Source organism: Bubalus bubalis, chromosome 18 (genome assembly GCF_019923935.1).
Source record: "Bubalus bubalis isolate 160015118507 breed Murrah chromosome 18, NDDB_SH_1, whole genome shotgun sequence".
In the NCBI taxonomy this organism is placed as follows: Eukaryota; Metazoa; Chordata; class Mammalia; order Artiodactyla; family Bovidae; genus Bubalus; species Bubalus bubalis.
Window position 1 is genome coordinate 6,129,504 of NC_059174.1, and position 26,580 is coordinate 6,156,083.

At 49.2% G+C, this 26,580-nt stretch overlaps 1 long non-coding RNA gene across 1 annotated transcript; it reads right to left on the reverse strand.

Annotated features, from left to right (window-relative positions):
- On the reverse strand, positions 1-26,423 carry LOC123330220. Its single transcript, XR_006545952.2, has 2 exons — positions 24,438-26,423; positions 1-541 (listed from the first exon to the last, which is right to left on the reverse strand). It is a non-coding gene; the product is annotated as an uncharacterized LOC123330220 (long non-coding RNA).
- Between the last annotated feature and the right edge of the window lie 157 nt (positions 26,424-26,580).

Here is a 26,580-nt window from a genome sequence, read left to right on the forward strand (position 1 = left end):
TTTCTTTCAAACATTTATTTAAGGGTATCATTTTCTTAATCATTCTGAGGATAATTCAAAATAATTGCCATCTCTACTGCAATTTTTAATTTCAGTGAAATGTGTGTCACAGACTCTCCCGATGGTTCCTCTCGCAAGAGCCCCTCGGTCGAAAGTACCAAACTCACTCAGACAAGACACGCAGGAGGAGCAGCACCCACCCCTGGGGCCGGCGGGGGTCCACCGGCCCTGCTGTTGACCCAACTACGACAGGTCTGCTGGACTCGGTCTCCCTGCTGCTGGGGTAAGAGGGCTATTCTTCATGAGTGGCTTCAAAGCATTTATGTTCTGTTCCATTTTAAAAACAACATGAGGGACTTCCCCCGTGGTCCAGTGGCTAAGACTCTGCGTTCCCAAAGCAGCGGGCGTGGGCTCGATCCCCAGTCAGGGAACTAGATCCCACAGGCCACAACTAAGAATCTGCCAGCTGTGACTCAAGATCCCACATGCAGCATGAAGATCCAAGACCCCGCACACCACCGCTAGGACCCAGCGCAGCCATCTGTGAATGAATAAATTAAAAAGAACACCCTGATTAATTCCATCAAATAATATAATGTGTGTGTGTGTGTGTGTAACTAAACTTTTTTTTTAAAAAAAGAACAACATGAAAAGCAAATTAGGAATCAGCTTAATCACGGATCGCCTGAGGAGGGAGTGGGGTGATTCGGGGTGAAGAGAATTCTCTGAGAAGTTGGAAGCGCTCTGTGTCGTCTTTGGGGTGGTGTTACAGGGGGTAGTCCACCCATCGAAATTCATCAAGCTGTTCACTTCCACTGTGCACACCTTATTATATATAACTATGCCTCAATGATATTGATTAAAAAGTGATGTGCTTTTATCAGACGAAGTAGGTGGAAATATGTGAAAAAAAAATTAGGAAACCCTTGTTTTCCAGTGCCAGCCCTGTGGGAGTATCTGAGCATTACATTCAAGGCATAATGTTGCTGAGAGAAGTGGCTTGATGCAGTGACAGGCACTAAATTCAGAAATCAATTTTTTCCTGAATTTGAAGAATTTCCAATACTCTACTGGACTCATCCTCTGTTTCTCTTTGCTCAACAGTTGCCTTGTTGATATTCTATTCCTTCACTCAGCAATTTTTTACTGAGTGTCTATGACGCTCCAGAAACTATGCTAAGTGACTAAAACTCCTCATTAAATGCCCTGATATATTAGCACAACCACAGAGTTACCAGAATTTTAGATGAGCTACAAATTGTATTTTTTACAAGCCTACATTTTCCAAGACCTTTTAAAAAAAATTTGCTAATAAAAATTTTTAGCTGGAAAATTAAAGTAAACCAAATTCCCAGAGACTGAGAACATAAGCCTCCGAGAATTCCTAGCTTAAAATCCCTCCTTTTCCATAGGAAACACATGCCCACGCTGGACTGAGCTCAGTGGTCACTGCTGCCTTCTTTTCATTGTTCTGTGGGAATCACTGTGTCTGGATTCTCGGAGTCTATGTGCTAGAGTGTGGACTTCTCTCCATCTTTGTCCCTAGAAAACTGCCCCGCTTTCTCTTTCTGGACTAGGGAAAAGTCACATGCCTGCCTGTTTCTCTTTTCACAGTGCTCACCAGGACGCTGCGGGCCGAGCGTGGGGACCAATCAGGGCGCCTGCACAGCACTGTCTGGCCTGCATGGCCGTCAGCCGGCCATTCCCTGGTCTGACTCCTCTGCACAATGTGCTACTTCTGTCGCTCTTTTTGGTTTTCTCCTAAGCATCGCTTTGTTTCATGTATCCCATAAACCACATATGGAATTAGGCCAAGTGTTCAAAAGTAAGCGCCATGATTAACCTGCAGTTCCTGTCTCTAATGTACACAGCATGCTGGAGATACACACTATGCATTAATATGTCACACACACACACACACTGTACACGGCAGGAGAGCACAGCAAAGGCTCGGTCAGCATTTCCCAGCGTTTCCCCAGTCTTCCCAGTTTCCACGTAAGGACAAGCACTTTCACTCGGGTTAAATACTACCTATCAAAGAGTATCTGAGAATTAGACATTCAGATGCGACTTTTCACCTCCTGTTTGAGCTATCTCAATGCAACCGGAATTTAGAGATACTTTAGACGTTAGACATTCTTTCTAGAAGGAGGCAGAACTGAACCAGCGTGTCTGCTACAAGCCTCCTCCTCCCCTTCCCCTCTTAACCTTTGCAGCTGACAGCACCCCCCAGTCACCTCCTCTTTCTGCTCAGCCCCCGGGCCCAGGAGAGCAGGGTGCCAAAGAAGGCGCTCAAGCTTGGAGTCAGACACAGGAGCCCCAATTCCACTTCGGCCTCTTCCAGCTGCGTCGCTTGGACAGGTTCCTAACTCCGTTGAGCCTCTGCTTTCCTACCCAGCAGGAGACAACAAGTGTCTTACCTCCTGGGGTTCTTGTGAGGAGGCTTCAGTGAGAATCCCGTGTCACTCCCAGAGCATAATGTCTGGCACAGAACAATTACCAGTAGTTTTTCGTTGAGTGGGTGGAGGGAGGGAAGGATGGAAGGTGGATGGACGGACAGACGGACTGATGGATGGATGAATACAGAATAGACTATGCCCCCTAGACAGGCCAATGCTATACATCAGGTGAGGGATATCTTTGTACTTTCTTGCCAAAATCTGGAAGGGACAACACATTGTCTCCTACATCTCTGTCCCCATAGTTCAAGGCCGTGACTACGGGTGCGTGCTCACACACACGCACGCAGTCACAGTGTGGAGTTTCGCTCTCCCAGGGGCTCTGTGATTCTGTTTGGGAGCTGCCGTTTGTGTCCTCCTGGGGCACCATCCGTGGCATGTGTACCAGCGTGCATGCGTCTCGGAAAAACAGCAACCAAAGGGCAGCTGAGAGTGACGACCGCCACCTGCGTTTTCAAACCCCAACCTCACCTCAAAGGTGAGTTACTCGATTACCTCGCTTTTACCCTAAAAATTCCAAATAAGAGGCAAACGGGTGAAGGATCTCAACACTTAACTGAAATTCTGTCTTACAGCATGGACGCTTTTGTTTTCTGAGCAAAGATGACAACGCGCAGCTCAGAACATCCCCTGCAAATTCAGACGGTGGGTTTCGCTTCTGGCGCAGTGAGGCAGCCGGGAGGGTGCTTCCATGGGGGCAGCTGACAACTTGAAAGGTTTGATGGATGTCATGGGGCTGGTTCGCCCTTGTCCCTTCGTCACGGGACAGGGGGAAGTGTGACAAAGGAGGAAGATGAACATTTATAAAAAGGCCACGGAAAAGGGACCCGTTGTTCCTCGGGGAAGAGTCTTCCGATCACCAGTTGGTCCGGAAGCTCTTGCTTCCTGTCCCAAACCATGGTGCGGAGACCAGGGGCCACTCCCAGGGCACTGGGGCCGAAGCAGGCATACCGCCCGGCATGCCAGCGCAGACCCTGGGGCCCAATCCTTCACCAGGGCCTGTTACACGTCAGCAAGTGGTCTGCACCAACCATCAACCGAGACCCCCGGGTTCCGTGCCTGGTGTCCCCACAGCCTAGCCCTCCCCAGAGAGTGAGGAGGCCAGAGGTTTGCCCTTGGGAACAAGGAACCAGGGTACAGAGGCACTCAGGAGAAAAGAGAGATTCGGCCAACCAGTGGGCAAAGGGCAGCTCCTGGGACACACGCAGACTCAACCTGCACGCCCAACACGAAGGGCAATCGATGGCAGGAAAGAGCGGAGGAAAGAAAGAAGGGAAGGCAAAGGTGAAAAGGAGGAGAGAAGAGCAAGAGGAGGGAAAGAAGAACCATTGGGAAGACGCATCGGTTTTCCCTGGCAACTGGGAAGGAGCTGTCTCCCACTTAGTGGAATTCAGTGCCCCCACAGTGGAAAATGTAGTCAGACAGAGCCTGGCATTGGCCTCACGCTAGCACAGCATGGTCAAAGGGAGTGAAATCGAGTGGATGCCTGTCCTGTAACCAGGTGCCACCTGCATCCTTTCTTTGCACGCCCTTTCGAGCATCCTCTGAAATGGACACCTTTTTAAAGAACTTAATTTTCTGGCTGCACCGTGCAGCATGCAAGATCTTCCCAGGACTGGGGGTTGAACTGATGTCCCCTGCAGTGGAAGTGTGACGTCTGAGCCACTGGACGGCCAGGGAGGTCCCTGAAACAGACTCCTTCTTCTGCCCCATCTCAAGGCTAGGGAAGCTGTACCTCAGAGAAGCAAGAGTCCTTGGAGAGGTTGGCCTAACGTTTTTCATTTCCTGGGCGAAGGGTTTAGAGTTCACACAAGAGCAGCCAAACCTCAGAGTCCGCACCAGGACAGCAATCTCATCATGCCTCTGCTGAGAAAAGCAGCAGCTGGAGAGCCCCAGCCCAGCGCCCTTTGGGGTTAGGGTACCACGGCTGGGATGCTGGAGTGACGTGCCAGCAGTTGGGGATGGTGGGGATGCCATGATGCCAGCGGGTGCCTGTAGAACAAAAGGAAGATGCTGGAGCAGGAGCCCCAGAAGTGGGGGGCGGGGCCTGGAAGGAGACCAGGAGGACAACCACGGGAGCGTCCGGGTACGCACAGCACGGCCACTCGTGGACAGCTGGACGGAGCCGAGCCAGGACCACTCTCAGGCTGCGAGCACAGGATGGGCGAGTGCGGGCCTGAGAAAGCCCCTGGGGGCTCCTGCCCGAGGGACAGGGGCGACCAAGGAGACTGCAGCTGAGGACCAAAGACGGGGGCGATGACGCCCGAGGTGCAGCCCTGTAGGCCATGATAAGATACCTGCATCTGACTCTTGGTGAGACGGGAAGCAACCAGAAGTGTGAGTGCCTAAGAAGTGCCGGGCTGATCTGGGGTGGGGTATACGGGAATGCTTTGTACGTGGTTCTCAATCTCCGGTATCCCCAAACTGTTCCAAATAACGAGTATAAAATATCCACCTATCCATTCTTCCTTCCTTCCTTCCATCCATCCATCCATCTATGCTTCTTATACGTATCGTTAGTGTTATATTTTTAAAAATCGACATATTTTGCTCACTTCTCTGCATCTAGACTTTTATTTTTTTGGTCATGCCATGCAGCTTGTGGGATCTTAATTCCCTGACCGGGGACCAAACCTAGGCCCAAAATAGTGAAAGCACAAAATCCTAACCACTAGATCACCAGGGAATTCCCACTGCCTCTCTACCTAACAGTGTATTTTGAAAATTCCTATAAATCAACTGTGGTAAAGCCTGGCTCATAAGTTTCGGAGAATGGACACTTACTTGAAAATTACTATGTGACTCCTAAATGCAGTTACTGTTTTTATTTAATTGTTAAAGTACTTTTGCTTACATCATTTTAACATAAAAATAGAAGGTTAGGAGGCTTTCTAAAATGATAATATGGAGGTCCATGCCCTTCAAATTGCATAGGAATACATGCAATTTATATAAATACACTATCCAGTGGAACCAAGTGAACCATATATTCCTAATTATCTTCCTTTCCATCTCTGATGGCTCAGTTGGTAAAGAATCTGCCTGCAATGCAGGAGGCCCTGGTTCAATTCCTGGGTCGGGAAGATCTAGTGGAGAAGGGAAAGGCTACCCACTCCAGTATCCTCGGGCTTCCCTTGTGGCTCAGCTGGTAAAGAATCCATCTGTGATGCAGGAGACCTGGGTTCAATCCCTGGGTTTGGAAGATCCCCTGGAGAAGGGAAGAGCTAACCCCTCCAGTACTCTGGCCTGGAGAATTCCACATGGGGTTGCAAAGAGTCGGATATAACTGAGCAACTCTCACTTCAATTCACTCCATAAATCAACTGAGAAACATATAAGTCATTGTACTAAGAGCTGCTAACATCCCATTTTATTTTAGTGTTCATAACCATTTTCCTTGTCAAGGTTTCTGTGTGAACATCATGAATACACATATAAAGGATCTAATTATTATTATCTGAAACAAACTGGAATTGGGTTTCAGCAAAATTCCTTCTTTCTAAACAATTTTTTTTCTTTGAGGATTGTTGTATTTATTTTTTAATTGAAGGATAATTGCTTTATAGAATTTTGTTGTTTTCTGTCAAACATCAATCAGGTAAAGTGTCTGTGTCTAAACTAAACTAACATTCACGATCGCCACTGTCTGAACATTTATATTTGTGCCTTTGTGTTACCTCCAGGCCTTCATCCCGGACACCCACATGGGTCACATCACTGAAATATTCTGGCTTTTCTGCTGCTCGGGGAAACCATCTCCAAGGCACAGAAGTAAGGCGAGCACACCCCAGTGTCCTCAGCAGAGGCAGAATAAAAACAGGACACGTCTCTGCGAAGGGGAAATAGGGCCGTGCACCACGTGGGTCTCGCAGAAAGCGTGCAGGCCCGTGGCTGTGAGCGACGAGAGGCGGCGGCGGTGCCGAGGCAGGGAGGCCGCAGGCAGGTCCGGGGAGGTGGGGAGAAGCCTTTGTCTCTCCCCCGAGTCACCAGCGCTGCCAGCAGCCCTCGGATGTTGACTCAGCTTGGCTGGCAAGCGCCTTGGCAGCGGGGCCCTTGCTGGGTGGGACGCCAGGCCCTGCTGGGGCTCGGAGACCAGCGTCCCTGAGGCCTCCTCCTGCCTTCCCGCCCGGCATCCCCTTCCTGGCTGGATGCGGCCGGGTCTGGGCCAGCGCGGGGCAGGAAGGACCTGGGGATATTGGCCGAGGCCTCTGTTACCTTGGCCGAGCCTGCGGCTCCTTCACAGCGGGAGCCTGGGGCCCGGCTCGGTGGATGCCCAGTCCTCCACTTCCCTGGGGATGCGTGCTTTCTTAGGCCCTACTGTTGTGATCCTCTTCCACACAGGGACCAGACCTATTTTGTTTCTTAGGTTATAACAATTCTCTCTTTTTCCCCCAATACCTCTTCTGTGTCTACTGGTGAGAATTCACTTGGCAGAAAGATCCATCTCCAGCTTTCACGGAGAGACAAGATGGACAGCAGATATCAGACTGTCCCAGAGCACACAGGTGGCTGACCGCAAGTACCCACAGAGCTGGGAGGAGAAACTGGGGACCCTGCCCCTGAACTGCCCTGGAAACGGCCAGGCACTGACCAACGAGGAATCCAGGGTCGGTTCAGAAGGCGGCTCCATCGCTGCGGTCAGCTATGTGATCTTGGGGGAATCTACTGAACTTGAGGGAGCCTCAGTTTCTTCTTCTGTGAAATGGGTCTAGCCGCCGTTGCTGACTTCCTGTGCCGGTTGTGGGTTAAACGCACGTAGAGTGCTTAGGGATGCAGTAGAGGTGAACTGCAACCATAGATAGCTTTCCCTTCCCTCCTGGCCTCAGAGGCCACACTTGGAAAACAAGACTGTGAGAAGAGAGGGCTTCCAGGGGCCTCCTGCAATCATAAACCTGTATCGTTCTGAGATTTTAGTAAGGATTGCTAATTCTTCCCCAGAGGTCTCCCAACACTCTGTGGACCATCGCTGAGCCGCCGCTCAGAACAGCCTTCTGCCTCTGCCCACGTGTGTGGGACATGGCTTCACTTCACTCGGCTGGCTTACGGGGCTCCAGGAGGGAAGGTTCTAGCGACTGCCACTCACCTGGGAGGTAGCTGCTGATCAAAGGGACCATCTAAAACCACCAGGCGCTGTTTGCTGTCACGGCCACAGGGCTTGTGGCTTTTAAAGGCAGCAGCTGGGGACGGCTTCCCAGGCAGTCATACGGGGCCCCTCGTTGCTAAGTTCTCCGCGCGTCTAACGCTCTGCTGCTGCTGCCCTGGGTGTTTCTGAGCCAGGGTTCCCACATTTCCGGTTTGCACTGAGGCCTGCACACCAAGCATTGGGCCACTCCTGCAGGTGGATGCATGTCCAAGGTCACGACTGTCGACACTACCCTGTGTGTGTAGTCCTGGATGTGGTTGGGGAGACAGGAATCCTTTGGAATTTTAAGTTGCTGCACTAAAGAGATGCCTCTGTTAGCACCCCTTGCAGGAAAGCAGCACGGCTCTAGCAAGGAGAGTTCCCTGCACCAGGCCTGGCCCCACCGACAGGAGGAAGCCTGCGCCGCGGCGGCCTCAGCTCGGCACCCGGGGAGCAGGAGACCAGCTGACTCATGGAAATCTCCCAGCTCACGTCGCAAGATGGTGATTTTTCTCTGCCCAGCTCCTGTGTCTCTCCCAGATGATGTATGAATTGCCTTATTTACCTTTTCCCTCCAAACCTTCTCCTTTATTATTTTTATTAATGCCATGCCAACACTGAAAAGGTGTTTCCTTTGCAAAAAAGAAAAAAAGGTGGGGGGGAAGGAAAGAAAATAACCCTCAACACCTCATTCCATTCACATAGCAGAGGGAACATCTATTTAAAAATAGTAATATTTATCTGTGTGTGTGTGAGAGAGAGAGAGGACTTAAAATGGGTTGGTTATACGAGAGTCTAAAATCGGAATACCAATAATAATAAATTCAGGTCTTTATTTCCAAAAGGCCACAATACTCAGGAAAGTTTTACTATCTTTATTGACAATAAAAACGTTGCTGCATTTAATACCTTTTACTTTTAGGAGGAAGGGGAGACATGCTGCCCTTAGACCCAGGGCAGCATCATAAAATCCACGTTTTTGGGTGCCAGTACCCACCACTCCAGGCCCGTACCTGCATTTCTGGGTGCCAGTACCCACCGCTCCGGGCCCGTACCTGCCATGGTCATCTGCCACTAAGCACTGGAATTTATTGGCCCATTAAATCTGCGCAACTCCCCATAAGACAGGTGTGTCCCGATGTCTAGAGGACAAAGCTGAGGCTTAGAGACACTCAATAAACTTCCACGAGGTCACCAGCTCCTGTCAGAACCAACACCGGAACGCAGATCCCTCTAGCCCAGAGGTCACCACATGAGTTCTCACTATCCTCCTTGGCCTGGGTTTATAAACAGGAGCTACTCTGATTGTCTATGGCAAAAGCAACAGTCACAGGAGCCCTGCTCAACAGGACTACTGATCGGTTACAAACGCAGCATCTCCAGGGAGGGAGACTTGAGAAGCCATTGTTCTAACCTGCCCCTCAAAGCATGGGCTTCTCCAATGCGTCCCACTAGAAATCCTTCCTTTTTTGATTCTTCCCCATGACAGAGAGCTCACCACCTACAGAGGCAGCCTCTTTTGTGACCCATAGCTCTGTGAGTGAGAGCGTCTGTCTTCACCTTAAAAGACACATCTTTTCGCCTCTGCTCTTAAATCCAAGCTGGAGGCACAAAGATCAAGCAAACCCTTGTGTTCAGCAAAGGCTCCCCTCCAACCCCCCTCACCCCCAATGCCCCCCACCCCACCCTCCACCCACCTCTTGGACTGGACATGTCCAAGAGGACATGGAGCCTCCTTCATGCTGCCTACCATTTTCCCCACAAACCAATCACCAGGCAATTTTCAAACCAATTCACAGTACCCATCTCTGGCTGAAAAAGACGTTCCCAGTTCTGCGTATCTGCATGTAACCTCTGGGATTTGTGGGTACATACTTGGGCCTCCATTCCATGCAGGGGATGTGACCCAGGGCTTCTGAGGAGGAGGGATTGCTTGGCTTCTGAACCCTGAGCCCAGCTAGAGCCGCAATTCAACACCCAAGCTGCATTTTTCTGAGTGGAGACCCCTCTCTACCTGGCAGTGGGGAAGCCCTTCAAGGACCCCGGAAGGTGAGGCTTTGCCAACTGTGAAAACGCTTGTTGGACAGAGCCGAGAGCATGCCTATTTGAAGAGGGGAGGGAGGGGGAAATTATAAAAACATCAGAAAGAAACAGATGTGCCCGAGTCAGGTTTTGTGGCAGGAAAAACTGTGGGTTTGCTGGTATCGATTCCATTCTTTCAACGGAGGAGGATGAATGACTGTGCGCTCCCGGGACACAGGGTCCCGCGGAGCCCAGCTTCCCGCGGGGCGCTCCAGGCGCACACGCCCACCTATGCGCAAGCAGCACCTGGGTCAGTGGCGAAGCTGCCTGGGGCAGGCGTCGGAGGGGGCTGATGTCCCATACGAAGGTGGTAACTACTCCCCCAGAGGCGTGCCTTTCCACCTTTTCCTGATGTGCATCGCTGCCAGCAGCAGCAGCAGCGACGGAGGAAGCACAGCGATCACGGGGACAGGGGTTGAGAGGGACCATCTCTTCCCCCCAACCCCCAATCAGCTGGGTCCCTGAGTGACAGCAGTAGAGGCCCCCGCCGCCCACACAGACATAGTACATTTCCACTGTCCCTCAGCTGAGGTTGAACAGAGAGGGAAAGGTCCTGGCTCAAGGTCACACAGCCAGACGGTGGCACAAGTGGCTGGCTCTAGAGACGGTCTCCCTTACTTTGAGCTCAAAGTGACTCTGAGCTGGGGGCCCCCTGAGAGGCTGCAGGAGGAAGACCAATCACACCTGAGCAAGATGTGCTCATCTTGTGCAGGGATGGGGGAGCCACAGAGGGCCCAGTATCGGGGGCGCTGTATAGTTGTTTCCTAGACAAGTGGGAAGGGCTTCCCACTCCGACAGTAAAGAATCTGCCTGCAATGTAGAAGGCCTGGGCTCCATCCCAGGATCAGGAAGATCCTCTGGAGAAGGCAATGGCTACTCACTCCAGTAGTCTTGCCTAGAGAATCCCATGGACAGAGGAGCCTGGTGGGCTACAGTTCATGGGGTCACCAAGAGTCAGAGATGACTCAGAGGCTAACACACACACACACACACACACACACACACACCTGTCCCCCCCCCACCCCCCACCCCCACCCCGCGCCCTGCCCCAGACAAGAGGGAAGAGGCCTTTAGAATGTTACTGAATGAATGAATTTCCCTAAGGCTGATATCTCAAAATGCACTCTCAGGCACACAGAAGGAACATCAACTTTAGCCCAATTTCTGAGTTCCCATGATGAAGAGGGAAAGGACGAGATGCTATGCTAAACAATTTACAAATCCTTCTTGTTTAAAAGTTTCTTTAAACAACAAGACAAGGTGTGCGATCCCTGTCTATACCTAGAGCAAGAGGCTCAGAAAGGCTAAGGAAATCTGCAAAGGTCACAACGCTAGTGATAATAGACACAGTCATGATTATTAATATAAAACATAATTATTTTGCTGACATTTATCAAATACTTACTCTGTTCCCAGCATTGCTAAGCCCTTCCCAAGGATTAGCTCATCTATGATGTGCTTATGAAATGTGCTTATGAAGATAGCAATTTTATTATCACTATTTGACAGATGAAAAAACTGATTCAATTCCTGCTCTCATTTTCCAAGCTCTTTGCCACTATGCAGCGGTTCCCAAACTGTGTTCCATGGAGTTCTAAGGGTTCCATGGAATCTTCTTGGGAGCAAAGGATGAAAGACCTAGTCTCACGGCCCAGTTCCTGCCCTGTCTTACATCAAAGCAGCTAAGCTTTCATCTATTTTATTTGTTGTTGTTTTTCCATAAGATTTTCTTTAAGCAAAGGTTTCCATACCTAGAAATGTTTGAGAATCTCTGAGCTAGAGGCTGTATCAGGCACATAAAATCTAGGATTCTGTGAATGGAATCTCTGATTTTCTTTTGCTAGGGTCTTGAAACCTTGCTTTCTTGTGTGTGCATTCCAGCCACATAGTACCAGGTGGCGCCACCCAGGTTTCTGTCCTTCAGTCTATGCGGTAGGACCTATAGCCACCAAGATCTGACTCTGGTCGTGGTGCCATGGCCCCGAGCTTGCAAGTGTGCGTGCTCAGTCGCTTCAGTCGACTGAGTCTGGCTCTTTGCAACCCTCTGGACTGTAGCCCGCCAGGCTCCTCTGTCCATGGGATTCTCCAGGCAAGAATACTGGGGTGGGCTGTCATGCCCTTCCAGGGGATCGTCCCAACCCAAGGACTGAACCCGCCTCTCTTACACCTCCAGCGCTGGCAGGCGGGCTCTTTACCACTAGCGCCACCTGCGAAGCCTGGCCCTGAGCTTAACCACGCCCAGTTTCCTCTGCAAGATGAAAATCACAAAGGCCAGCCGATCCCACCCGGCTTTGGTCTAGAATCATCAAACAGTGCTGCTCGGGACACATCTGGAGACAAAGAGCTGCCTACTAACCCAGCAGCCGTGCGTGCTGGCGGACTGCCTACTGCTCACCTACTTTGTTCCCGTATTTTCACTCAATTACATATTTTCATGGCCTGGGCCATTCACCCAGAGGCCCCAGGCAGCAGACAAATTTTAAACAATTTAAACAAGCAAATAAAATTCAAATAAGTGACCATTCTATCCTTCTAGGTCTAATCTGCCCCCAAGGCTTGGGGTTCTTTTTCCACTCTAGGGGTTTTGGGGAGACAGTTGATTTAGTCTCTAACCAAAAAGCCAGGAACCTTTTTGCCAGGCCACAGAACTCAGCGTCCATCACCTGGGAGCTCTAGAGTGGCTTCTCTCCTCAAAGCATCAAAAAAGTCCCCAACTAACTCTACTCAGTCCTCTGCGGCCACCTAAATAGAAAGGAGACCCTAAGAGGGGATATATGTATAAGCATGATTCGCTTTGCTGTGCAGTGTAAAGAAACTATACTCTGATTAAAAAAGAAAAAAGTCCCCACCTGTGTCGCCCTCCTTGTGTTATTGGGTAATCATATATACGGAGATGTACATGCGTCGTATGTATGCACAGAACTTAGTTCAAGCCTTCTAAACATTATTGTATTACATTCTCTTAATGACAGCTTACATCTCCTGTTTTACTAATGAAGAAACAGAGACCTGGAGAGGATGAGTCAGCTGCACAATGTCACACTGCTGGGAAGCAAGGGACCTGAGCGGTCACCAGAAGCATCTGAGTGCTGAGCCGGGGCCCGTAACCACAGCACAATGTGGCCAAGGATGTCCTGACTGCTCCTCGGGGAGCCGACCGGGTGGCGGGCCGTGGAGTCCAGTCATCCTTCTCTGGGCTTCTCAGGGGTGGGCTCCCAAGGTGGCAAGGGGAAGTGATTAATGTAATACCCCAAGCTTTGAACTCAGGGGGCCACATCTTGTAGGACTCTCTTGGGGAGGCTTGATAACCCCCAGTGGGTGTTCTTACTCAGCAGACCAGGTGGAGTGGTGGTTAGGAGTTCAGTTCCACAGCCAGCTGACCTGAATCCGATCCTGGTACCAATTCTTACCAGCGGCTGAACTTTGGGAAAGTCACCTGGTCTCTCTGTGCCTTGGCTTCCTCATTTGTGAAATGGTGATGAGTTGCTCCCAGAGTAAGGTTATCATGGGGATCAAAGAGTTAATATACACAAAAGACAGAGTACAGTGCCCAGCACATAGTAGGTGCTTTGTAAGGGTGTGTGTGTGTGTGTGTGTGTGTGTGTGTATGTTTGTGCACGCGCACACACACACACTCAGTTGCTCAGTCACCTCTGACTCTTTGAGACTCCATAGATGTCACCCGCCAGGCTCCTCTGTCCATGGGATTCTCCCAGCAGGAATACTGGACTGGGTAGCCATTTCCTACTCCAGGGGATCTTCCCAACCCAGGGACTGAACCCTCATCTCTTGCATCTCCTGCATTGGCAGGTGGATTCTTTACCACCAGCACCACCTGGGAAGCCCTTGTGAATCTCACCTATTATTATTAACTCTGTTATATACATGAGGACTGTAAACTCTTGGAGGTGAAAGACCCGTGTGCCACACATCTGTCCTCCTAGCACCTCGTATAGAGCAGATGTTCAGGAAGCATGAATAAGCCTGCTGATACTAGTTTACTGCTTCTGTCATTACTATTACTAATAATATAGCTATAGCTACTTTGCAAAATCCCTCGTGCCTTTCATCTGGGTTGATCCTTACACCCTCCCTGTGGCAGCGCCTCTGTGATCATCCCCTCTGCAATGCACAAGGTGGTGGAGGATCACGAGGCAGAAGACCTGACTACAGCACAGATCAGAGAGGCTCAGAGACTTGCCCGAGGCCCGACAGCACAGACCAGCAAACCTGAGGGTATCAGCCGAAGCTCAAGGAACCTGTAAACGATAATGTGACCCCCCTCAGGGACATCCAAGGAGGGAGGACCCCCTAGGAGATGGGGTACGAAGCCTGCGAGGCCCTGCAGGCTGGCTGTGCTGTTATAACCTGCAGAGGGGGCAAGCTCTGCCCCTGACATCGCATCTGAGGTTGTGACCCGCTTTGTCTGAGCACGGGAGTCTCTGCCCCCAATGCCCCCAAGGAGAGCCATTCCCAAGAGCCCTCAGTCTCCACCTTCAAGGCTGCGTGTGCCAGGTGCTATCTCTGGCACCCGTGGAGAACTGTCACCTCTGAAGCAATGAGCTCTGGCTCCCCGGCCTCTCTCTTTCTCCGTCCTTGCTGGCTGCAGTACAAAACCCTGTGCCTTATCGCTTGTCATCGCTGACTATCCCTGGCCCGGGGGACCGGGAGAGCCTGTCACCCGGGTGGCCTGGCAGCAGGCCAAGCCAGGCGACACGCTGCTGCTCCGCACACCCAAGTTTCCTGCCTGTGGTTTCCACCACCGCGACCGGGCTGGGTCGCGTTTCCTGTCCTAACGCACAGGCTGGCATGACACTGCGTTCCTCCGGGACGCTCAGGGCTTGCCGCTCAGGTAGCCAGCTTGGTCCTGCAACATGTCTCCAGGAGGGAAGAGGAACCAGAGCCCCGGGCCCTTGCGGCCGTTCACTCATCTGGACTGCCCCGTCTTCAGAGCGTGGCCGTCCCAGGCACCCTCTCCTGCCGGAGCAGCTTCTTGTCTGTGCAGGTGACACAGGGCGCCGACGGGGAGACAAAACTGCATGGAACGAATACCTGGGTGTAAGCATCCGCTCTCAGAGCCCAAAGGATTGCGCGCACGATACAGGGAGCAGGGGTCATCTGGGTCCAGGATACTCACTGGGAAACGCGTCGGCAATCGTGTGCTAACTGTTCTGACCCCCTCCTGCCAACCCCACCTGCCTTCCCAGAGGGATCTTATAATACAGTAAGCGTCCTACATAGGAACCCTCAAGATGGAAACTTTCAAAGCTGCTAATGTGTGTGACCCTCTATGCCAGCTGTTGTACTGTATTAATGTACCCTTCAAGGTACTGTGTGTAAGATTAAAAATTACATCTTATTAAATCTAATTAAAAATGTTTATTTCTGTTTGCTTTTTGCATACATTAAAATGTTTATCTTTTTTATGTATTATGTGTGTGAAAATATTATAAACCTATGACAGTACAGTACTATACAGCTGATTGTGTAAGTTGGCTACCTAGGCTAATTTTGTTGGACTTAATGAACAAATTGGACTTATGAACCTGCTCTGGGAACAGAACTCATTTGTCTGTAGGAAACTTCCCATATAGATCAGATCAGGTCACATCCTCGTTTCAAGTCCTTCAGTGGGTTTTCCATCTTTTCCAGAAGGGAGACTAGAGTTCTCATCGTGGCCCTTCGGTGTGACAGCTGTTTCCTGACCATGGATGTGTCTCACCCCCGTGAGGCCACACCAAGCTCCCTGCCCCCTCCAGGGCTGGCCTGGGGCCTGCAAAGGGCTCTGTAAGACTGAACACCTTCCCCTACACCACCTAAGCACAGCTTCTCACCCACAAGGTTCTGAAATCTGGGTAAGTACATGGAAACACCCTCTCGTATTTGCTAATTAGTGAGAAGGCAATGGCACCCCACTCCAGTACTCTTGCCTGGAAAATCCCATGGACGGAGGAGCCTGGTGGGCTGCAGTCCATGGGGTCGCTAAGAGTCGGATACAACTGAGCGTCTTCACTTTCACTTTTCACTTTCATGCATTGGAGAAGGAAATGGCAACCCACTCCAGTGTTCTTGCCTGGAGAATCCCAGGGATGGGGGAGCCTTGTGGGCTGCCTTCTACGGGGTCGCACAGAGTCAGACACAACTAAAGCGACTTAGCAGCAGCAGCAGCCCCCAAATCAGTGGTTGATTTTTGAGAGAAAACCATTGTTTCTGGAGTTAACAGAGTAGGAAAGAGCTCTGGAGTGATCAGATTCGGTTCAAGTCCCAACTCTGGCACATGGGTGGCCCTGGGCCACATTCGCCTTACCTGCTGGAGCTGTTTAGCACCAAGGCCTGCCCACCCAATAACCTGTAGGTGCCAGTGCTGGGCCAGCTCTGGCCAAACAACCAACTGGGCAGGGACACAGCCACACCTGTCAGCAGACAAGCTGTTGAAAGACCAGAGGGCCCACAGCTGCCTCTGGACATGACCCTGCCCACCCAAGGGCCAAGACCCACCAGTGGGCAGGCGCTGGTCCCCCTCCTCCACGGAGCCCATACATGCCTCCAGACCAGCCCTGCCCACCAGCGGGCTGATACCAGAAGCACGAAAACTACAGCCCTGCAACGCCAGCCAGACCCTACTCCAGGACCAGCTGGCTCCTGGCTTCCCTGCCCACAAGCAGGCGACTGCAACCTTCCGGACACCCGAGACCAACCTGCATCAGGAACACACTCCCTGCCCGCCCCCTGACCGCACCCCCCATGCCAACAATGATCTGAAGTGAGGTCTGGAAACCCAGGGTCCTGCAGCCAGACTCGAGGAGCCAGCTGCCCACCAGCAGCCTGGCACCAACCCCAGGACCTGGCTCCACCTGCCAGGGGGCAAGCAGCAGCTCCAGAGTCTTCAGGACCCTGACTCCCCCTGCCAGCAAGCCAGCACCAGAGCTGGGACCCCCAAGGACTCTGAAACCATCTACCTTGTGATCAGCCTCACTGAACAGCAGGTGCCACACACGACAGGGCCTGGCAACCAGCCAGACTACCAGACTAACCAAGCCTACCCAACCCCCCTTGCAGTCTGCCTGCCACCACAGAAGTACTCACACAGCCCTCTTACAGGGAATGGGGGGTGCCCTGCTGGGACGTACAGGATGCTCCTTCAGAGGCCCCTTCTACAAGGTTGAGAAACAACCAACCTACCACACACACAAAAATACAAATAGCAACTCAGACAAAATGAAGTGGCAGAGGAATGCGTCCCAGGCGAAGTGACAAGATAAAATCCCAGAAGAACTAAGTGAGGTGGAGACAGGCTGTGTACCTGAGAAAGAGTTCAGGGCAATACTCATAAAGATGAGCAGGGATTTTCCTGGTGTTCCAACGGTTAAGGCTCTGTGTTTCCAATGCAGGGAGTGCGGGTTTGATCCCTGGTCAGGGAACTAATATCTCACATGGCATGTGACACAACCAAAAAATAAACCAAAAAGTCAAACAATTTTGTAAAAATCCAATTAAAAAAAAACAAAAAGATGATCAAAGAACTTGGGAGAAGAATGGACACACAGAGCGAGAAGTTAGAAGTTTTTAACAAAGAGCAGGAAAATCTGAAGAACGACCAACCAGAGATGAATTATAGGGGCTCCCAGAAAGAGAAGATAAAGAGGAAAGGGCCCCAGAAAATATCTGAAGAGATAATAGCTAAAAAACCTCCCTAACCTGGGAAAGGAAACAGTTATCCAAGTCCAGGAAGCACAGAGAGTCCCATACAGGATTAAGTCAAAGAGGAACAGAACAAGACACACTGTAATCAAAATAACAAAAATTAAAGATAAAGAGAGAACACGAAGGGCAACAAAGGAAAAGCCACAAATAACACACAAGGGAACTCCCATAAGGCTTTCATCTGATATTTCAGCAGAAACCCTGAGAGCCAGGAGGGAGTGGTGTGATATATTTAACATGATGAAAGGGAAAAACCTCCAACCAAGAATACCCACCCAGCAAGGCTCTCGTTCAGATTTGATGGAGAAATCAAATGCTTTACAGACAAGCAAAAGCTAAAAGAATTCAGCACCACCAAACCAGCTTTACAACAAATGGTAAAGGAACTTCTCTATACTGAAAAGAAAAGGCCGCAACTAGAAAACAAGGAAACTGGGGAAGGAGAAAGCTCACTGGTCAAGGCAAACATACAGTAAAGGTAGGAAATCACCCACACACAAAGCTGGCATGGAGGTTAAAAGACAAAAGTAGTGTCTGCATGTGCAATAAGCAGTTAAGGGATACACAGAACAATTAGATGTAAAAATATGATATCAAAACCAGTGATCGTGAGGGGGGCAGAGTGCAAATGCAGGGTATTTCAATTGCATCTGAAATTAAGAGATTAGCAACTCCAAACAGTCACGTGTATATATATAGCAGTCTATATAAAAACCCCATGGTAACCACAAACCAAAAAATCTATATTTACATACACACAAGAAAGAAAAAGGAAAATGCTTAGACATTGTTCAGGGGGGAAAAGGGACACAGACAGTTACAGCCAAACCCTTGTCCTCCGGAGACCAGGAGTTCCAAACCCGAGCTCCAACAGCAGACAGGGTCCCTATTTACTTTTAGTTAAAAAAAAAAAAAATCACAAAATATCATTGGATCTAAATGGGACCCCGAGGGGGTTAATTACATGGTAGAGAATTGTCTGAAAGCTCAACTGCCATGGGTTTAATAGATGTACCTTCAGAAAAAAAAAGAAAAAGAAATATAGCACATTGATCTCTAAAAAAGAAAAGTAAAGATCTCCCAAATGCAGATGAGGAAAGGAAAAAGTCCTCGCTCAGCATTTCACCCCACCATTAATCCTCAGGACACATTTCCTGCAGGATCTCTGGGTTCTTCCTGTTGTGGACTCTGGAATTCCAGGGCTCAAGGCTCCCAAACGGAGCTGTTTTCCAACCACTCTGAACAAGGGCCACCTCCCTCTTCTAAGTCTCTTAGAAGGAGGGCAGGAGGTGGGGGTGGGTGGGGTGGGTGGGTGGAGGAAACAACCTTCCCACCATCACCAGCACAAGGAGTGTCTTTCTATTAACAATAGAAGAATTTCTGACAGGCTTGTGTGTCTGAGACTCGGTTACTTCCTCGGCAAAATGGGGATAATACCATCAATTTCAGTAGAAATGCTCACTTCAGATAGTGATTGAATAAACTCTGACAAGTTTCCACATGCTTTCTGTGTGGAAGAGGCCCCGTATTAAGCATGTGAATAGATACAGCTCTATCTTATCATCATATGTGGCAGTTATTAGTATGGTGTATGTGTGTGTTCAGCTGCTCAGTGTCCCACGCTGCGCGACCCCATGGACTATAGCCCGCCAGGTTCCTCTGTCCATGGCATTCTCCAGGTAAGAACATTGGAGCAGGGTTGCCATGCCCTCCTGCAGGGCATCTTCCCAACCCAGGGATCGAACCCACATTTCCTGCATCTCCTGCATTGACAGGTGGGTTCTTTACCACTGAGCCACCTGCAAAGCCCCTGGTATTAGTATTACCATCTCCATTTGCCAGGGAAACTAAAGGATAGATAAAATGTAGTCACTGCCTCCAAAGTGCTCAACTTTTAGGTGGGAAAGGAAGAACATTGAGTCCTGTCGAGAGAGAGGTATGTTTCCTTAGGGTGTAGCCAGCACACAGGCAAAGAATCTGAGATGTGGAGGCAGCCCAAGACATGCCCCGGGCTTATGAGATTCAGATAGGTTAAGTATCTTACTCAAGGACACACAGCTATTTAGAGGTAAAGCCTGGATTGAAATTCAGGTGGCTTCTGCCCCGAAACCACGGACGCTCCCCTGCTCCAGGGTCAATTCCACTTTCAGCTTGTCTGGGGTAGAAGCCACACTTCTCCTTTCTGCAGCAGTCTTCCTGTGTAGGCAAAACAGTGCCCCAGTGATTCCATTACATGCAAGGATAATAAGCTTGCAAACAGAAGCCCGTTTCCCCTACACAGAGCTGCTAAAGGAGCTGAGTTTGTAGTTTCACCTCCAGTTGCCTGCACCAGAAGAAGGAATCGCCACCAAAAAAAAAAAAAAAATATATATATATATATATATATATATATGTATGTATATATGTGTGTATGTATCTCAATAACCCACACTATTCCATAGACATATACGACTATCTGCGTGCCTGGTACAGGGTAGGTATGTCATGGCCATTTGCCCCTGCCCTTTGGGAGTTTACAGTCAAGCTGGGGAGATAAATGCATGCATAGTGCATGTATCTGAAGGTAGAGCAATGCTGTGAGCAAGGTCTCAGCAAAGCGCTCTGGGAGTCCAGAGAAGCCTGTGATTAAATCAAAGAGGCTTCTTGCATTGGGATCAATCCAATGATGGCTTTGCTTGCTGGGCTTTGGGCAAAAGGCATTTAATATCACCCGATGTTGTAAGGCTGAATTTGATTAAGACCTGGAAGGGTTGGAGCCCCTTGCTTCATAAATACCACGCAGCCAGAGAGCTCCAAGTAGCACGCCTCCCTGGGAGCATTGTGTTTGGATTTCCAAATTCCCAAGAGCAGATGCAATGTCTTCCTCCTCAAAATCTTACCCAGTGTGGGGAGACAGGATGATGGAAAAATAATCAAATTTTGAGGGTTTTCTGAATGATTATAGTATTGCAGTCATTGTAAAAATGCTACTCTCAAGATTTCTCTTCTAGCATCTAATTATTTGATTTTGATTGTTTTCTGGCTGTGCCACGGGGCATGTGGGATCTTAGTTCCTTGACCAGGGATTGAACCTGCAGCCCCGCAGTGGAAGCACAGAGCCCTAACCACTGGACAACCAGGTAATTTCCCAGGTTTTTTTTCTCCCCCCTTGTGCTTTTCCTGATCCATTGGTCAATACTGTTTGACAGTCACATTGTCATGATGCTAGAGCACAGGGCTTTCTATGTGGCAAAACCAAAGTGAGATCAATTTGATTCAAGTGACTGTTCCTCTTTCATCCATCATTGTTCTAAGAGGAATTTCCCACCACAGCTAAGGAGAGGGCACCCTTCTGCAAGCCACTCCCAAGGCAGGCAGGGAGAATTCATCTCCCACTGCGGACAAGGAGACCAGACCAAACTCCAGCACAGAAGATGAAGTTATGCTGAATGTCTAAGTCTTGAAAGAACCTTGACCTATGTTGCTTATCTCTACTCTCACAACACTCTTTAAGCATTCATTCATTCTACAAATATTGACTACTAACTGTCTACCGTGGCCAGGCATGTTGCTGAGTGACAAGACTGGTGAGTAAGAAACACCAGTTCCCTGGAATGTTTAGTGAGGTTTACCAAGAAGTAAACAGAGAATTTCACAGGAAGCAAAGCCAATTCTTGAGGCAGTAGTGACAGAGGTGATGCGTAATGGGCTTGACAAATATTTAGAAGCCCCATTGTACAGATGTGGAAACTGAGGCACAGAGCCTGACTCATCCATGCCACATACTGTTCAAGCGATAACACCCCCAAACAACATGTATCCTCATGGCCTGTGACTGAGTCAGCCCTGTGGAAATGAATTCTGGTCAGCCAAATGAGGCCAATGACAGCCTCAATGAGATGACTGATTTTTTTTTCAAGTTTGAGGAGACTTGAAGAGTTTTCTGTAGTTTATTTCCCCTTTTGTTCCCTACCCTGGAATAATAGGGCTGGGATGACCCTTTGAGCATCAGCATGAAGTGACCTCCAGCCATCTAGTATAAATACAGACACGCACCTATCTGGGAGACGCCTGAATTTCCCCAGATATCCTCACGCCAACTCAGGCCCTGAGGGATTTGGGGAGCTTTTGAACAGATGCCCTGGCACCCAACTGTGCCCATCAAGCATCCCCAGCTGCTTTTCCTCCTCAATAAACCCTCTGATCCCTGTTCAGGTCAGTTTCAATGGGCGGACAGGAAGCTCGGAAAGAGATCTGAAGGGTTTAACCCTTCCCCGGGGTGGGGGTGGGGGGTGCGCAGTTAATTTGCTGCATTAGCTGGGGGCCACACGGTACCTTCTTGCTCGGTTTTCCCCTCCTCTCTGACCCATCTCTCAGGAGGATTATGCCGTCCTCTGAGACTGGACTCTGCAGCCCGTATTTCAGATGGGGATTTATTTGAGACAGGCACATCTGTTGCAGTGATTCCTGTCTGGTCAGCCAAATGAGAGCTCAGCTGGAGATCCCAAAGGTGGAAGTGGGCTATCCAACAGTCGGCCAGGATTTTGGAATTTCCAGGAAGAGTAGTGGGACGGGGACGTTTTATTAGTCGTTCATTCCCCACTAATCGCACGCGGTCGTGTTGCAGTTTTTAGTCCGGTGATGGGTTTTTCTGTTTGCATGGTGATTTCCTCGACAGCTCATTGTCGACACGGGTACTTCTCGGGAGAGACGTTTTTCCGTTGACCAAATATAGAAATCATTGAGTTATTATCTGGCGAAAAATATGTCATTACTTTCTTTCCCCCGAATTCTCTATCCCATTGGATATGGGAATTAGATAAGATTAAGTTCTTAGGCTACATCAACTTAGGGAGCAGACAGATTCTGTGCTGTTCAACTCTGTCAGGACAACGTTTATATCTACTTAGATAGAAGACAATGTGACCGGCGTACACACAGAGAGGGCCTGCGTGAGGTCTGCTCTAAGTAGAGCAGCGTTAGGTTACTTTAAGGTGACAATTTCTAAATGAGAGCAAAACTGTGTAATAAGATTTAAAAAATTGGACCCATTCTTAGTTCACCAGCTCCCCAGCCAGTGACAAAATATGCCATTAGTGGCCACAGCACGATTCTGAAAATATACCTTCCTTACGATTTAACGTTTTTTTTTTTTTTTTTTACCCTGTGAGCTAAAAATTACAAAGCCCCGGATTTCATCGCTCTTGCAATCTATTCTTTTCCCCTGACTTCCTGTTTTCATGAAATTTTAATCAGGCACTTAAAATAAATAGCTATGCAGAGCTTCGCTGCCTCCTGCAATAGCCAGGATGGATGTTTTGGGGAAAGTGATAGTCCAGAGACGTTGAGAACAGTGAATCCCATTCTGACTTGGCAAGACTACAGAAATTAAAATGTAGCTCTGTCCACGGCCATGCACTCGGAGGGGACCGACTGGAATTGGAGGACTAAATGAAGACATAGTACATTGGATCTTTAAAAAAAAAAAAAAATCTGTCTTCAAATATTGACAGCAATATGACCAATTTAGGAAGGGCAAGCCAGATAAAGGAAAACTAGATTACTCCAGGAGAGGGGAAAAAGGAAAAAAAGATCATAGTAAACTTTTCAAATCCCCTTAAAATTGAAATATTAATTATTCAATTTAGGCTACTACTCTTCTTTGCTAATGGTTTTTGATGATGTATATCTGAGTTCCTTTCATTTCAACCAAAAAAAGATGTCTGGTTTTAAACCTGCCCAAGGGTTTTTTTTCCCCCGCCATATAATGAGGATATCTACAAATGATATTACAGAAAAGATCAATATACTTGTCACAAAACCATCATGTTCGGGAGTCAGTGTCTTTTCCAGCAGTAACTTCAGATTTCACAGAGAAGGCCATGTACCAAGAGTGGTAAGGATGCTATGGACATTTGTACCCTAGGAAGAAGACTGCTGGAGATATAAGAGGAACTCAGCTTCCTTGTCTGAAAGTGCCAAGTGTGTGTGATCATTACAAAACATCATGAAAGGCTCTTAATTCATTAGTAAAAACAAAATGACACGTGGTGAGAGTTAACATCTTCGACCTCATGAACCACCATCTCCTGGTCTCTTTTGACTCAAGTGTGAATAGATAGCTACGAACAGCAGGTTCAGACAAATGGCCATGGACATTCGCCCAGACACACATCTCCTTGGCTCCGGAGGACCAGCTTCTGGTTTTAAATATTGGGAGATGGGTCCTGAAGGGTGGTGGTATGCTGGTAAATGTTTCACAACGGGCTCTCCCAGACAAGGGCTTTCTGGGTGGTTCAGTGGTAAAGAACCCGCCTGCCAATGCAGGGGATGTGGGTTCGATCCCTGGGTCAGGAAGATCCCCTGGAGGAGGAAATGGCAACCCACTCCAGTATTCTTGCCTGGGAAATCCCACGGACAGAGGGGCCTGGCGGGCTATAGTTCGTGGGGTCGTGAAGATTTGGACACAACTTAGTGACTAAACAACTCCCAGACAAAAACTGGGGAGCTATTTGTAGCGTTTGCTCACTTCTGTGATGTAAACTGTCCCACCATGGCTGTGACCGAGCCTGGAGCTGGGAAGGCAGGTAGAGCAGTACCCCAATATACAGAGCAGCAGATGCAGATTCAAGAGAGAATAGCGTAACACAGCAAGATAACTAGGAAGACACAGTCTTTGAGTACTTAGGACCTTTTCAAAAATAGAATTTATTTGACAGTAAGTTTCTACACGATTCATTTTTTAATCATGGCTGTGTATCACAACCAACTCACAAAATTTCTGAAAATTTAACAATGGGCCCTTGTGAGCCAGTACCAGCCAACTTCAACACATCAGTGCGGCAGGGGAACCTGGCTCCATTCAGTTGGAAATGGCTGTGTGTCATTTGTGGTTGAGTAAACTTGCCTGTTTCCAGCGAGAGACCGTATTTTTGGATCTGGACTAGAGACACTCGCTTTGGTTTTGGTCCCCAAAGCTCTCCCCCCTCAAATACAACTGCCCACAAAATCTCAGAGCTGCCTGGTTTCTTTGATATGAAGTTTCATTTGCTTCATTGTCTCCAAATATAGCTCTAAGCTGGCTTTCTTACCTTGCTTAAGTGGAATCGAAATAACCTCAAGAAGAGAGCAATCGGCTCCTCAGACAAAGGAAGTCATTCAGCTTTATGGCATCTCGTGTTGGAAGATCTTGTAAATATTTCCCTTTCTCGAGACCCAGAGGATAGAGTTCCACTAGGGAAAAGAAAGGAGACTGAATGCTTGCCAAATGTCCTTGCTAACTGCCAATATTTGGTGACCTCATTAAACAGGAGAATCTGGGGTGCGCCCACCCTGGTCAACTCTCAGCAGACCTGTGTGCTCTACCCTGATGGGGTCCCGGGAGATGTGCGTGCTCCCACCCTAATGTAGGTCTTAGCATTTCATCTCACAGCTCTCAAGACCACATCTCAGAGATGATTATGGGTGGGGCTGGGGTGGGGCGAGGCAGGGGCCGGCATCCAACAGCAGTTTGAAAAGGAGAGGCTACCAGGTAATCTGGGGCAGCCTCCTGGGAACTGTCTTCTTGGTAAGATGGCACCAGTGATGTGCTGGTGCGGGACCAGCAGGAAAGAAGGCAACGGTTTCAAAACGTGAATTTGAGGATTCAGTTCAAGTCTTGTATTCCAAGAGTTTTTCTGGGCCCCCTTGGGCTCCTTGGCCACGTCCAAGTCCAAGGTGCCAGCAGCCCCTTGCTCCGTCTCACGGCAGTCCCGGGAGCAACGGTGTTGTGATTTTTCTGGAATCCCATTCGTGGAGAAGACAGCCAAGCTCATGCGGTTGGATGCATCGAGCTTCTGTGAACCACCCACGCTATCAACAGACACTGTCCCAGTGGCCGGGAAATCATCCTGCTCTTGGCAGGAAAAACCCCTGCCACTTGGGTAGGAACTGAACGGAATCATCCAAGCCAAGCAAAACGGAGCAGAGCAGGGCTCTCTCCACAGTGAAATTCAGATTCGGCATGAAGGATCTTGGCAGAACTACAGCTGGGCCCGGCCCTGGTAAATGTCACAACCGTATCTCAAATAACCCATTCTCTTAATAAAACACAGTTTGACTTAAGGCTCTGAAATACCAATTTGAAGGCAGCAAAGAGGCGAAGAGGGAAGGAGCTGGGGGAGAGCTTCCCTCTATATTAGTGCTGTTATTGGATACATATGCTCATATGCATTTCTCACAGTATAATCCAAAACTTGGAAAATGAAACTGGCTGTCCCGGCTCCTTTATTTACAACTGCTAACTGCTCAGGGATTCTCAGAAATGCAGTGGTTTCTCGGAGCTGCCTGCCTGCAGTAACGTGCCTTCCCTTCAGCCCTGCTGAGGTGGTTGAAGACCCGGGGCAGGACTGCCCTGCGTCTGTTCATTTTGCAGGCTCTCCTCGAGCTCCGCTGATCCGAGCCTGATGCCAGCAAAGGGAAATCAAGCTGTCAGGAGTTTCTATTTTTGTTCCCACCTATAGTCTTCGTGAGCCAACCCCAGTTCTTCCCCTTGCTGAGATGAAACTACCCGAGAACTCAACTACCCGATCAGGGGCGTCCTGAGGCTGGGTGCGGGTGGGAGGCAGCTGACTGGCTCCCTGGATGCAGATCAAGAGAGTTCAAACTCCACCTGCACTCTTATTCATCAGGCACACCTCCCCCTGAGCCAAAGGTGGGAAGGGCGTTCGTCTGGATTAGGATTCGAATGAGTAGACCCGAGCCTCCACACTCCTTTAGCCGGGTGGGAACACAGAGGTGAAAACACAAAGACACAGAGGAAAACATACAGATTAAAGTCACAACCACTCAGGCGGGTGGACTCTTTTTAACTAAAAAAATAAACATTTCATGTTTTTGTATCTATTTCTAAGGCATATATAAGCATGTGTGTCCATTTGTATCTGCATAGCTGCCTAGAAATACACTTTATAAAACTAATAATGTCTTTGAATACTATAAGGACTTCCCTGCCAGCAATGCGGGAGACCCAGGTTCAATCCCCGAGTTAGGGAAGATCCTCTGGAGAAGGATAGGTTACCCACTCCAGTATTCTTGGGCTTCTCTGGTGGCTCAGATGGTAAAGAATCCACCTGCAATGCAGGAGACCTGCATTTGATCCCTGGGTTGAGAAGATCCCTTGGAGGATGGCATGGCAACCCACTCCAGTATTCTTGCCTGGAGAATTCCATGGACAGAGGAGCCTGGCAGGCTATG